General features: G+C 42.7%; 1 pseudogene; it reads right to left on the reverse strand.

Moving 5' to 3' along the window:
* Positions 1-7,354: 7,354 nt before the first annotated feature.
* On the reverse strand, positions 7,355-8,141 carry LOC142440921 (haloacid dehalogenase-like hydrolase domain-containing protein 2 pseudogene; annotated as a pseudogene).
* Positions 8,142-12,422: the final 4,281 nt, after the last annotated feature.

Consider the following 12,422-nt stretch of genomic DNA (forward strand, 5'->3'; position numbering starts at 1 on the left):
TCTCCAATGACTTAAAGCAAAAGCCTGATATGAAATGGCTCAATGGCTTAAAACAAAAGCTAAGATATGAAAATAATAATAATGTAGAGTTTATCAAGGAGTCACAAGGGTAGGAGGGAGGAAGGAGTGTAAAAAAAGGAGCTGATACCAAGGGCTCACATAGAATGTAAATGTTTAGAAAATAATGATAGTAACATATGTATAAATATGCTTGATACAGTTGATGTATGGATTATTATAAGAGCCCCCAATAATCTTTAAAAAATGAATAAAAGCGTGTTTCTCATGGGCAATTTCTAACACCCCTTCTATCGAATCTAATTGTAAAGACTGCAGACAAACCTAAATGTTCTCTCTAATCATAACTTCCAAAATTAATTTTATCACACATTATACCTATAACACCAGGTAGAAAAAAACAATATAACCATAGTAGATCCAGCTAAACAAATAATTCTAAACACAATCATTTTCAAATAGCCAAGTTCAATCCTCTCTTGTCTTCTCTAGACTAGTCCATTCATATGGATGTGGTCTTAAGCCTCTTGCCTGAGGGGGTACTAGTATACAGCAAGCCCTGGCCAAAAGCAGCTTTTCCCCACTTAGCTACAGTTTAATTTCCCCTATATTCCTATAAGAATAACTAAAGAAACTGTCCAGTAATTAAAATTTTAACTTCCCACCCCCTTTATCATTTCACTTATAAACCCCCATATTTCCACGAATCTGTAACCATTGCACGGCATTTCATTCTTCTGAGACCAAGGAGTAAAAAACATAGTGGTGAGTGGCCATATCTCACCTTCTCTGGCTTCCCTATTGCCAGGAGACAAGAGGAGTCAGGCATGCCTACATCCTCCATCTTTCTTCATCTGAAGCAGGCACCCGCTGTGCCTCACAAAGCACTCTGCTTCTATGCCGGGCGTGATCGCTTGTTGCAATGGCCACACAGAACTCAGAGACAATACTCACAGGCTTTTAGGGGAGTTGGCCGGGTGTTAGCAGCCAGGATTGGTAAATGGCAAGAAGGCAGTCATTGTCCACAACACTACCTCTCCTCAAGGAGTGGCAAAGTCTCTCCAGCTCGTGGCAGTCTCAGCTATTGGTGCGGTTAGGTAGCCAGATACGGAGTCCTTCCTCTCCATGCCTAAGGGTCCCCTACAGGAAGTTGGAAGCCACTAAAGGCTAAAGGTCATGCTCCAAATTCAGGCTCCCAGCCAGGAAGGGGCGGTACACCTGGGTGGGCCCCAATCTAGGCCAGGTGGGCTTAATTCAGCCAACAGGGTCAACCAGCCCGTTGACCACGCCTCCCAGCGGAAGGCCCTAAAAAGGCTGTGTAAGATCTCTCTCTGGGCTAGTTACACCTAGGTCCTTGGTTCTGCATGAGAAAGGATTCACGCTGAAGCCTGGATCATGATCCAAGTGAGTTTAATGAGAGTTAAAAGAAGTTTCAGGTTTTACGCAGCACCCATAGGATTCCTTCCGACAATGCAACCTGGCATAGACTGCTCTGCGTCATGCAAACATCTCTCTCCCAAGTTTCCTCCAAAAAAGACTTCTCTCCCTCTGGGTTCCTGCCTTTTCAAGGATTCCAGGGGGAGGCGTGGTGAACGACCCCAGGTCGACCCCATTGGCTGAATTGCAATCACCTGGCCCAGGTGGGATGATCCAGGTTTAACGCCCACCCATGCCCACTGCAGGAAAACCTAGGCCTTTGAGCATGTGCAGTGCGCTGCCCTTTGTTTTCATGCTTGGCTCTCTTGGGCATGTGTCAATGGGCATCCCATCCCTGCCTATCTGCCTAACAGCTGGATCTGGAAGACTTCCCCTTCTGTTCAAGTTGGTCCTCTGTGGTTCCCTATAGTAGTGGACCTGCGGCACCTGTGGTCTCTCCCCTCCCCTCCCCCCCCCTCTCTCTCTCTCACACACACACATAGTCTCATAGTGTCAGTGCTGCTCCTCTGTTCTGCCGCATGGTCTCCTCTGCACTTTGGGTGCCTGTGATGGTCGCCTCTGCCATTTCAGACAGAGATCTCAAATGTGTTCCACGTAGAATGGTCCTGCGATGCCTCTCTCTGCTTCTGTATCAACGACGGCTCGTACTTAGAGCCTGGAGTAATGGGGCAGTAGTGGTAACTAAAACTGGTCAGTAGTTATACACACTCATTATTTGCATAATTGCACTCAATCACTTGGTGGGATTTACAGAGATAAGGTTAGAAGAACTTTATTAGGGAATTTCACGTTGCAAACAATTCCTGAAATGTCTATGAGATCAAGTTGGTTGACAGTATCATTTAGTTCTTCTGTGTCTTTCCTGAGTTTCTTTCTAGTTGGTCTTTCATACCTTAAATTGGGCTCCTGTTATTATTGTAGAGGTGTTTATTTCTATCTTCCATTCCGTTAGAAACTTGGTCTCTGTGTTTTGATCCTTTCTTTTGTGTTACAGGTATTAAATTATGCTTTGCCTCTCTTGATCAATTGACATTTTAATCATTATATAATTCCCTTTTTAGTCTCCTATGTTGGTGTTTGCTTTAAAGTATATTTTATCGAAATTTAATATCACTATTCCTACTCTTTTCTGATTGCCATTACCTGGTCTACTTTTTCTTTTTTAAAAAACTATACTTATTCTAGCTTTTATGTCTAATAAAATATTGATGAATTGTATTTTATTATTCATAGACTATTGAATTATTACATTATAGATAGAAAATAATGGCAGAAATGGATAAAACATGAAAAGAAAAAAGAGGGATACACTCACGTTTGTTGATTATAAAGGTTTCTTCAGAGTAGTTATTGTTACAACACTTAGGACCCCGTGTACAGCACCTGTTCTTGGGATGTTCTCCAAATTTGAGTGGGATGTGCTCACGGTTGTATTTTGACTCACATGGACTTGCTTTCATTTTCCTCCACTTTAACCTGCGCATGAACACTTTGACACGAGCAACTTGGTGGTCTTTTGCACAGTTAGCCACTGGTCTGGTGTTAGCTGCTAATGATGAGTTTCTCCACCTGTAGTCAATTTGATTTCTTTGTATTCCATCTGGAGAATTTCACATGTTGTTGAGGAAAACAAGTGGTATTTTCAATGAAGAAGACATTGGTATTGCAAATTCTATTGTGATCTATCACTTCATTTTTATCCCCAAGAACTTATTTTCCAATAACTGTTTCTTCCTCTCAATTTCCAACTTTCAAATTCCAATCATCAGTAATTATCAATTCATCTAGATTGCATGTTTAATCAATTTCAGAATGAAGATTTTGGTACAATTCTTCTATTTCTTCATCATTAGCTTTAATGATTGATATATAAATATGAATAATAGTTGTTAGGATTTCCTTGAAGGTGGGTAGATAGATAAACTCCTATCACATACAGCATTGTACTTCAAGATAGAACCTTGAATGTCCTTTCTATTGAATGCTATGTAAATCCTCTTGGTTGTGTCTTTCCCAGCATGAAACCACATGATTTCAAAATGACTAACAGCCCATTTCAGCTCACTAACACCGAGAATATTGATCTTTATGAGTTCCATTTCATTTTTAACAACTTTCTATTTTTCTAGATTCATTCTTTGCAAATTCCAAGTTCCCATTTTAAATGATGTTTACAGATTACTCCCACAAGCTTTACTCCATCCATGTGATCATGGTGGGGTTGACTACTTTGAGAAGGCAGCTCTTTCTCAGTCATATTTTAAGTGCCTCCAGGCCTGAGGGGTTCATCTGGCACTTTCTCTCACAATGTTCTGCTTCTGTTCATGAAGTTTTCTGTAACTGACAATGTTTGGATGCCATCCATCGGGTTTTCAGTGGGTAATTCCTCTGAAGTGGACAGCCTATTCTTTCTTTGCAGACCTTTATAAGTCTGGAGGCTTTGCTGAAACTTGTTCACTTTGGGTTACCCTACGGGTATTTAAAATAATAGTAAATAATGGTGACATTACTTTCAGCATCAACATGAGCAACCAGAGTACAGCAAACTGAGTCAAGTATAGAAGTTATTTTAGAGTGGTAAACGACTGACATCTGGTGGTCAAACTTGGTAAAAATTCATGTGGATTTTTTGAAACAGGCAAATAATGGACTCCATCTTCAAGAAAATTACATTGCTGTCAGTTATCCGGTTGTTATGTTAAATCTACATCATGTCAAACATTTGGGTATTTGAAAATATCTGGAAAAATACATATTCTCATGACGACAGTCCAATCACCCCCCATAAAGGAGCTACCATATAAGATGAATCATTCGTGTGTGTGGCTACTCCCTGTGTCTGGAAGTTATCTGTGGATATGAGCAAGCAGGTTATATAGCATAACCCATCTTAAAACATAGGACCCCTGGGGAGAGGGCTCAAGGGCTTTGAGGTCAACTAGCACTATGATGACTCACCTCATCGATGTTTTCTTATGCTACACACTTACAATATTACCCATTGACTCTGTAAGATTTCTTTGGAAGATCTATACGCCCCATGATATATGCCCATTGGAAAATACTTTCACTCTCTTGGTCCTGATGCAGGGACAAGGAGCCCCTGTGCCCTACCACCTGTCTGTCTGATTTCGACAATCGCAAAGTCATTCCTGAGGACCCAATCAAGTGAGGGTGACCCTGTACCCCAACACTTTCCCTCCAAGTTGCTTATGTGTTCCCACAGAGGAACTTTCAATTAGCAGTCATGCCCTTAAATCAATGCACCATGACTCCTATTAGGTCCACGATTAACACACTGAAGAGAAAAATTATTAAAGTGTGCTTGGGTTGAGTAATGAAAAAAGAGGCTCATTCTAATACTCAGCCACTGTCAATGAGGTTCAACGATGGCCTATTTTCTTTTCTTTAAAAAAAATCACTTTATTGGGGGCTCGTACAACTCTTATCACAATATATATATATATATCTCCATTGTGTCAAGCACATTTGTACATTTGTTGCCATCATCATTCTCAAAACATTTGTTTTCCATTTGAGCCCTTGGTATCAGCTCCTCATTTTTCCCCTCTTCCCCCTCACCCCCCCTCCCTCATGAACCCTGATGATTTATAAATTATTATTTTGTCATATCTTACACTGTCTGAAGTCTCCCTTCACCCACATTTTTGTTGTCTGTCCCCCAGGGAGGAGGTTATATGTAGATCCTTATAATCAGTTCCCCCTTTCCACGCCACCTCCATCCACCCTCCCCGTATCGGCACTCTCATCACTGGTCCTGAAGGAATCCTCCGTCTTGGGTTCCCTGCGTTTCCAGTTCCTATCTGTACAGTGTACATCCTCTGGTCTAGCCGATTTGTAAGGTAGAATTGGGATCATGATAGTAGGGGCAACAATGACCTATTATTGAATAGTCTCCTGTGTAAGTGTTTTTAAGGATAAATTTATATGGATTCATGTTAAATTGTCTCTTGTTTAAATTAGTAAATCAAGCAATTAGCTAATACATCTTCATTGAGCATATATACAGCTTAACCTCTGTGTACTGTACCATACAGAACTAAAATAGCATACGGTTCTTTCTTTAAAGATGTACAGCAGTGTTGAAAAGAAATGAGTAATGAACAAGAGAGCTCAGTACAACTAACACATTATGCATAACAGAGCGGAACCAATCTAGTTTTCTCAGAAAATAAAGCAAGAAAGATTAACATTGTCCAGTGGGATTTACTGCAGGACATAGGATCTTTCCTCATCTTCTAGGAAGAGGGGGGATGGGATATAAAAAAAAGTAGACAGAATGGAAGATATTCCAGATGGGTGTGATCAAATGAATGACAAATATAAACTTGAATGGTTACAGGAAAGCCATGGAGCAGTGATTGGTATAGGAGCCTGTCGGTAATTCTCCAAACCCAAGCTCGCTGCCATGTAGTCAATGACAACTTAGCGCAACCCTGGATGACCAGGTAGAACGGTCACTATGAGTTTCCAAGGCAATAACTTATTTTTATTGAACATTCATTTTATGTATTAAACAAAAGTGATTCAGCTCACATTCATTTTATATTTTTTCCAGAGCATAATCCGGTAAGAGACTACTGGTTTTTATAATTCGAGAATCTCTAACTCTTCATAAAATATCATCTCTACTGGCGTGAATTATGTACAAAAATATGACAATGTTTTCCTCTAAATAGATATTCATACCTTTTATAATTTTGCTTGTATAAATGACAACAACAAAAATAAAACTGACCCAATGTAAGTAAGTATTGGCAGAGCCTTTTTCATTGAAGAACCTAATGGATAATGTCATTAAAATAAATTTCATCAAAATAAGAGTAAAATATAGTATCTCTTATGAAACATAAAAATGTCAGGGGCCACTTGATACTATATTAAAGGGAAAATAGATATTACACAGATAATAATTCCCATGCTTTCTGTCGGGCGGAAAGAGGGAAGGAAGGCATTTAATGTACTTATCATTCTTCTACTATTAAAAATAATTAAGTTTAAATTTTAATTTGAAGAAACTGTTGATTATGAAAATAAAATAAAATGTTTTTTATCTAAATAGAGAATTAAAGTTAATAATTAATAAGCAAATCTTCTCTGTTTTCCTCCAAAGTAGAAAAAAATTCTAGTCATAGCCTTTGAACATTTCTGGGAATTCTAGGGACAATTTTTTTTAAAAATACTGATAGTTTTAATTTTACATAAAATTCCCCAAACAACTGTTACACAGTATAATAGGTATCTACAATGAATAGGTTATTAATGGAAATATTATTTTAAATTAAAATCAGGGTCTAATTTTAAACTAGTCATCTCTGGCTAATGAAGAGATAAAAAGAAGTTGCCCGTGCTAGGGCTCAGGCAGTGGAGCATCTAGCTTCCTACATGCACGCGTGCAACTCCGTTGTCTGTTTCGGGCGGGCGTGGGGGCTAGAGACCCTTCACTCTGCAGTCTCAGCCTGTGTCGCCACTCGGCAGGAATGGCGGACTTGGTGAACGTGGTATTAAGACCACAGCTTAGCTGGATGTACTTTCGCGGCATTCTTTTGGAATTTACAGACCACCATTCAACTTCCTTCACCATCGGAACCCCACTGCTCCCGAGTGGCAACAGCGTGGCTGTCCGGAAGGAGCCGCCCTGCCTGCACTGATGAATATTTTACAAGCAGTGGCACGGAATCTCCGAGCAACCTTTCTGTGGGTCCCATCTTCTTTCACAGAATGAAACAAAGGGGCTGAGCAAGGCTGAGAGGCTGGCTGCCATTCAGTGCCTTCCATGCACTGTGGTGGGGGATGGGGATGGGCGCACTGGGGGCGCGGTCGGCGTCCCCTGATGCTGGGGTTCAGGTTGAGGGGCTCGGCTCCAGGTCCGGGCGGCTCACAGCAGATGCTGCAGGATGTGGTCCACAGCATGAGGGAAGCTCTCGCAGGTCAAGTAAGGAGGGGGGGCTGATTTTGTCTTCGTCGGCTGCTCGGTACTTCCCGGTTTTCACCAAGATGCCCAGCATGCCGGCATTCCGAGCCCCGCCAACGTCATCCCTGCAGTCATCACCGATCATGACGGCCTCCTCGGGGGCACAGCCAGTGCCTCGCAGGGCCTCCAGGAAGAAGGTCTTCTCCGGTTTCCCCACAACCGTGGCTCTGGTGTCTGTGGCGTACTCTAAGCCAGTCACGAAGGGGCCAGGCCCCAGGAATAAGCCATCCTTCCTCTTGTAATACCAGGCTTTGTGGATCGCGATGAGCGGTGCTCCCTCCAGGAGTAACCGAAACGCTTGATTCAGAATCGGGTAACAAAGCTGCTCTCGGGCCAATCCTATGAGCACAGCGTTCGGGTCACTTGTTTGTATTCCTTTGAAATCGGGTAGTGCCCGATCATCAACTAGCAGCATGGGCCGGACTTGTTTCTCCTCCACTAAATTTCTGACTGCAGTCAGAGAAGTGAATATTTCATCTTCAGAGATATCAAACTCCAATGTTCGCAACCTCTCCAGGAGGTCTTGCTTGCTCTCTCTGGTTGTGTTGGTCACAAACTTAATCGAGACCGAGGCACCTCGTAACCTTTTAAGAGCTTCCTGTGCGCCCGGCACAGCTGCATCTTCAATGTGAAGTGTGCCACTGAGATCCACCAAAACAGCCTTTAATGTGCGGCGGGCTGCCATCCTTCATCCCCCACTCCGCATGCCTCCCACACGAAAGGACCAGGGTAACCGGAAACGGGCGCCACTGCTCCGTCCGCGGTCACCTCGCGGCAGGGTCGGGAGCCCTGGCCTCTAGGGACAATTTAAGTGACTTTCATCCAGATTGTGGACATAGAGCTTTTATTTTCCCTTAAACTTTGACATACATAACACTCTCTTTTCTCATCTTAGGTTTATCAAGATTTGTGAGTTTTAGGTTTATAATTTATGGTTGCTGTGAGGGGCAGTCAAGTAGATTTCAGGAGACTGGATCACAATGAAGCACAGCCAGGTCCTGAGCCATCCTTACAAATGGGTGTTAAATTGGGGCCCATGGTTGCTGCCATTGTGTCAGTCCGTCTCTTCAAGGTTCTTGTTCGTTGCTCTTCCACTTTAACAAGCATTTTGTTCTTTTCCAGGGACTGGCTTCTCATGATAACCTTTTTAAGGATCGCTCTGCCTATACCTTTTTCAAGATCGGTTTGTTTATTTTTGTGGCAGTTCATGATACTTTCAAGATTCTTTGTCAACACAATACTTCAGATATATTAAATTTCATTGTTTTGGTAAGTCAATTAATCCAATTAAATACTTTCCTGAGGGAAGTGTATGTCTCCCTAGTTTTGTTGGTCACAGAGTGAAGTTGCTCCACAGAATTTGCTTGGCTGTAATCTTTACAAAAGGACATCTCCAGCGCTTTCATTTGAGGTGCTTTTGGGCGGGGGGCGTTGAACCATGGACCTAACTTTCTTACACTCTTTCAGTCTTCAGTATTCACATCCAAAGGGCATGCCTTCAACAAGACACCTGAGCTCTTACAGTCAAGGATGGAGCAGTCTAGTATGAACCCCCACTCCATGACACCTCTAGACTTTCTGTGTGGCCCCGAGAATCTCCTCCAACCAGTTCAGTTGAGGTGCCAAGTGCTGCCCCCTAGTCATCTTCCTCAGGGACTAGGTGATATTGCTCCCATCCCTGTTCTATTGCACTCCCCTCTTGGTTTGCCCCCGTGTGGGTGGCTCAGGCCTGTCACCCTCCCAGAGCTGTGTCTTCAGTGCTGTCCTGAGTAGCACTGTCATCCAGGGAGAGGAAGTCATGTCTTGCACAGAGGCCAGCTCCCCAGTCCTCTCAGGATTGAGTTGCTCAGAGCAGGAACGTCGCCCTCAAGGTGTGGCACACTGGAATGAGATCTATCTCTCCTTTTCCTCTTACTTTTCTAATCTATCAGCAGGAGCATCTGGCAGGTGAATCTACCAGGACGCAAAATCTGCAGACTGAAGTTTTGATCCTCCAGTTTACTTTCAGATTTCCAGAATAGTTGTTTCCTGTGTAGGAACTCATGTTGACTGTTGGTTAATAGTCTGTTTGCTTGAGACCTCCCAGTCCTCTGGCATTTAGATGGTCCATGTGAATAATTTTTGTCTTTGGGCTGACCTCACTCTGTGACACCGAGACGGCCATGATCACGGCAGCCAGGTCCGTGCAGAGAGAGGGACGATAATTCTTTGAGTAGAAAGCCCTTTCTCACTCGACCCAGCTGATGATCTCCAACTGCTGACTTGTTATGCAACTTGTCTTTGGTGTAAGAAATAGGGAGCCTTAGAGTTTTTTTCCCAATGGGTTATGACCCATAAAAGGGGTGATTAAGGAAGTGAATGTGGCCCTGGCCAAAGTCTTAACTGGAAGTGGCCTGGGAGTGACTGGAACCCAGAAGATCACTGAGTTCACTTATGAAATGGAATGACGTGGCAATGGAAACGTAATCGAAAGAACAACTATGAGATACTTCTGGGAAAATACTGACTGGAGGTTGAGATTGTCTTGATGTTGCATGATGTAGAAGAGAGCATGTCCAAGATGATTCCAGGTCATTGACAAGACAGCTGACAAAGGAAGTCCAGCATATGTTGCAGTGAAAGTGACACAAAGGCATTTAGGTATAATTATCAGGTGAACTATTTGATTTACAGAACATGATAACAGAAGAGTGAGTGAGTGAGTGAACTAGGAACATGGGTTTGGCAACTAACACCAAAAAGGTCAAAATACTGTGACGCGGCACAGGATCTTCTGACTCCTAGACTGACATGTAAAATGGAAAGTAGTTGGTAAGATGTTCTGAATGAATTTGTTTCCTGCTAAAGCAATCTCTGAGATCTATAAATGTACACTGGGGGACTGGGTGGGAAATAAACATATGTGAAGCACCACAAACGCAAATACCAAGACTGAATTCTATGAACACTAACTCACTGCCATGGAATCGACTGTGACTCACAGCACCCCGTAAGACAGGGCAGCATTCCTCCCATGGAATCCTCAGACTGTGCTTCTGTGCAGCGGTAGAAAGCCTTATTTCTCTCCTGAGGGAAGCTTGGTGGTTTTGAACGGCTGACCTTGTTAGTGGCAGCCCAATGCATAAGCACTGCTCCATCAGTGCTCCTTCTATGAGTACTAGTAACTAACGATAGACCTCCACATCAAACACATTTGATCAGTCTATAAGACAACCCACAGAGTGCTGCAAACAAGTGCCGTAAGTTATGGACCTGTCACAGTCCTTGCTGTTGGTAGGTGCATTGAGTCATCGCAACTCTAAGTACAACAAAACACCCTTAATCTCCTTAGGGCGCCATCAAAACTAGGTTCAATCAAAACAGTTATATCTGAGATCTGTTGAGCTAGTCAAATTCAAGGCAGAAAGGTCATTTTGGAAAGTTATGGTGACTGGTTCTGGGAGTTTTCAAAAGGGTAATCTTAATATATTTTCATGAAGGATGCACAGGTGCCTATTATATCGAAGTTGAACATTGAAAATTGATCTTCATTAAAGAACTGGTGGAAACATAAGCTCTTTGAGTTAGCTAATGTTTGCATAATGCTTTTGAACCTTTCCTGATGGAAGCTTGTTGAAGCCAAGATGTTTGCTTACAATTAAAAATGTGAAACCATGTGAAATCACTTGAGTCAATGAAATTTCTATGATCTTTCACCAGTTTCTTGACTTCACATACAGGTTGTTCGTTTTTGCAGATTAATGATCTTCCTTCTCTAGATTCATCATTGAGATCTTTTCAACTCTCTTTACAATGCTTCATCCATCTAAAACTGATTTGGGGGTGGTGTGGGGGTGGGTGGTGTGTGTGTGTGTGTGTGTTTGTTGGCAGCATTCCCATAAACTTGTTGCAAAGTTTCAGTGATGGAAGATGTCAATTTAAGTCTTGTTAAAATTTTTATATTATCATTGAACTCAAAATCATTTCCCCTATAATGCAAAAGATAAGTGTACAAAGAACATGTCTGTAGCCACTCACTGGCCACAGATACAGGCTGAATTGTTTTGTTCTGAATAAACCCATGCAAACATAAAGTAGACCCTAACGCATAGGGGAAAAACTACTGTATACAAACATTCCTTGGGTGAGGGCAGGTAATATGGCAGGGACCAGACCAAATACAGGGATACACATGGTAGACAACTAAAAAGGAGGCGGGGAAAGGGGGAAAAATAATAAAAAAGAAATGGGTAGCGGGAACACAGGGCACTAACCCACCCAAGGGGAAGGTATTGTTTATATCTCCACAGGGAAAGAGGGACCAGACTTCAACCCAGTGCTCCAAGATGTGAATGCAACATGCCAGTACGGAGTAGGGAACCAGTGGAGAGGTCTGAGGGGCCGGGCCCAATGCCAACTACTACATGGCCACCTGCCCATCCCCCCAGAAGAATTTATTTCAAAGGACGGGACTGAATCTGTAGCTCCAGGAGAGGGACATATCTGATCAGAGCACACAGGAGCAGATGAAGGGGGTCACCTGATTCATAACAGTAGCAAAATTACAGTTATGAAGTAGCAACAAAAATAATGTTATGGTTGGGAGGTCACCACAGCATGAGGAACTGTACTAAAGGGTCGCGGCATTAAGAAGGTTGAGAACCACTGCTCTAGGCAGAGACGCGGAGAAACTCAATGCAAAAGACATCCAAACTGGAAAAAATAAGTACAGGGTAGGAGGTGGGTGGGGATGCAGGGGTATGAGCCCTAGAGGTGTGGTGGGCTGTGCTTTGAGCTGCTAACCAACAGGTCAGCAGTTTGAACCCACTAGTGGCTCTGCGGGAGAAAGACAAGGCTGACTGCTCTCGTAAGGTTTCTAGTCACAGAAACCCTAAGGAGCCCCTTACTCTGCCCTAGAATTTGGCTATGAATCAGAACGGACACGATGGCAGTGAGTTTGGCTTTATTTATTTATTTGTTTATTTATTAGGGT

The sequence above is a fragment of the Tenrec ecaudatus genome, chromosome 2 (genome assembly GCF_050624435.1).
Source record: "Tenrec ecaudatus isolate mTenEca1 chromosome 2, mTenEca1.hap1, whole genome shotgun sequence".
Classification (NCBI taxonomy): Eukaryota; Metazoa; Chordata; class Mammalia; order Afrosoricida; family Tenrecidae; genus Tenrec; species Tenrec ecaudatus.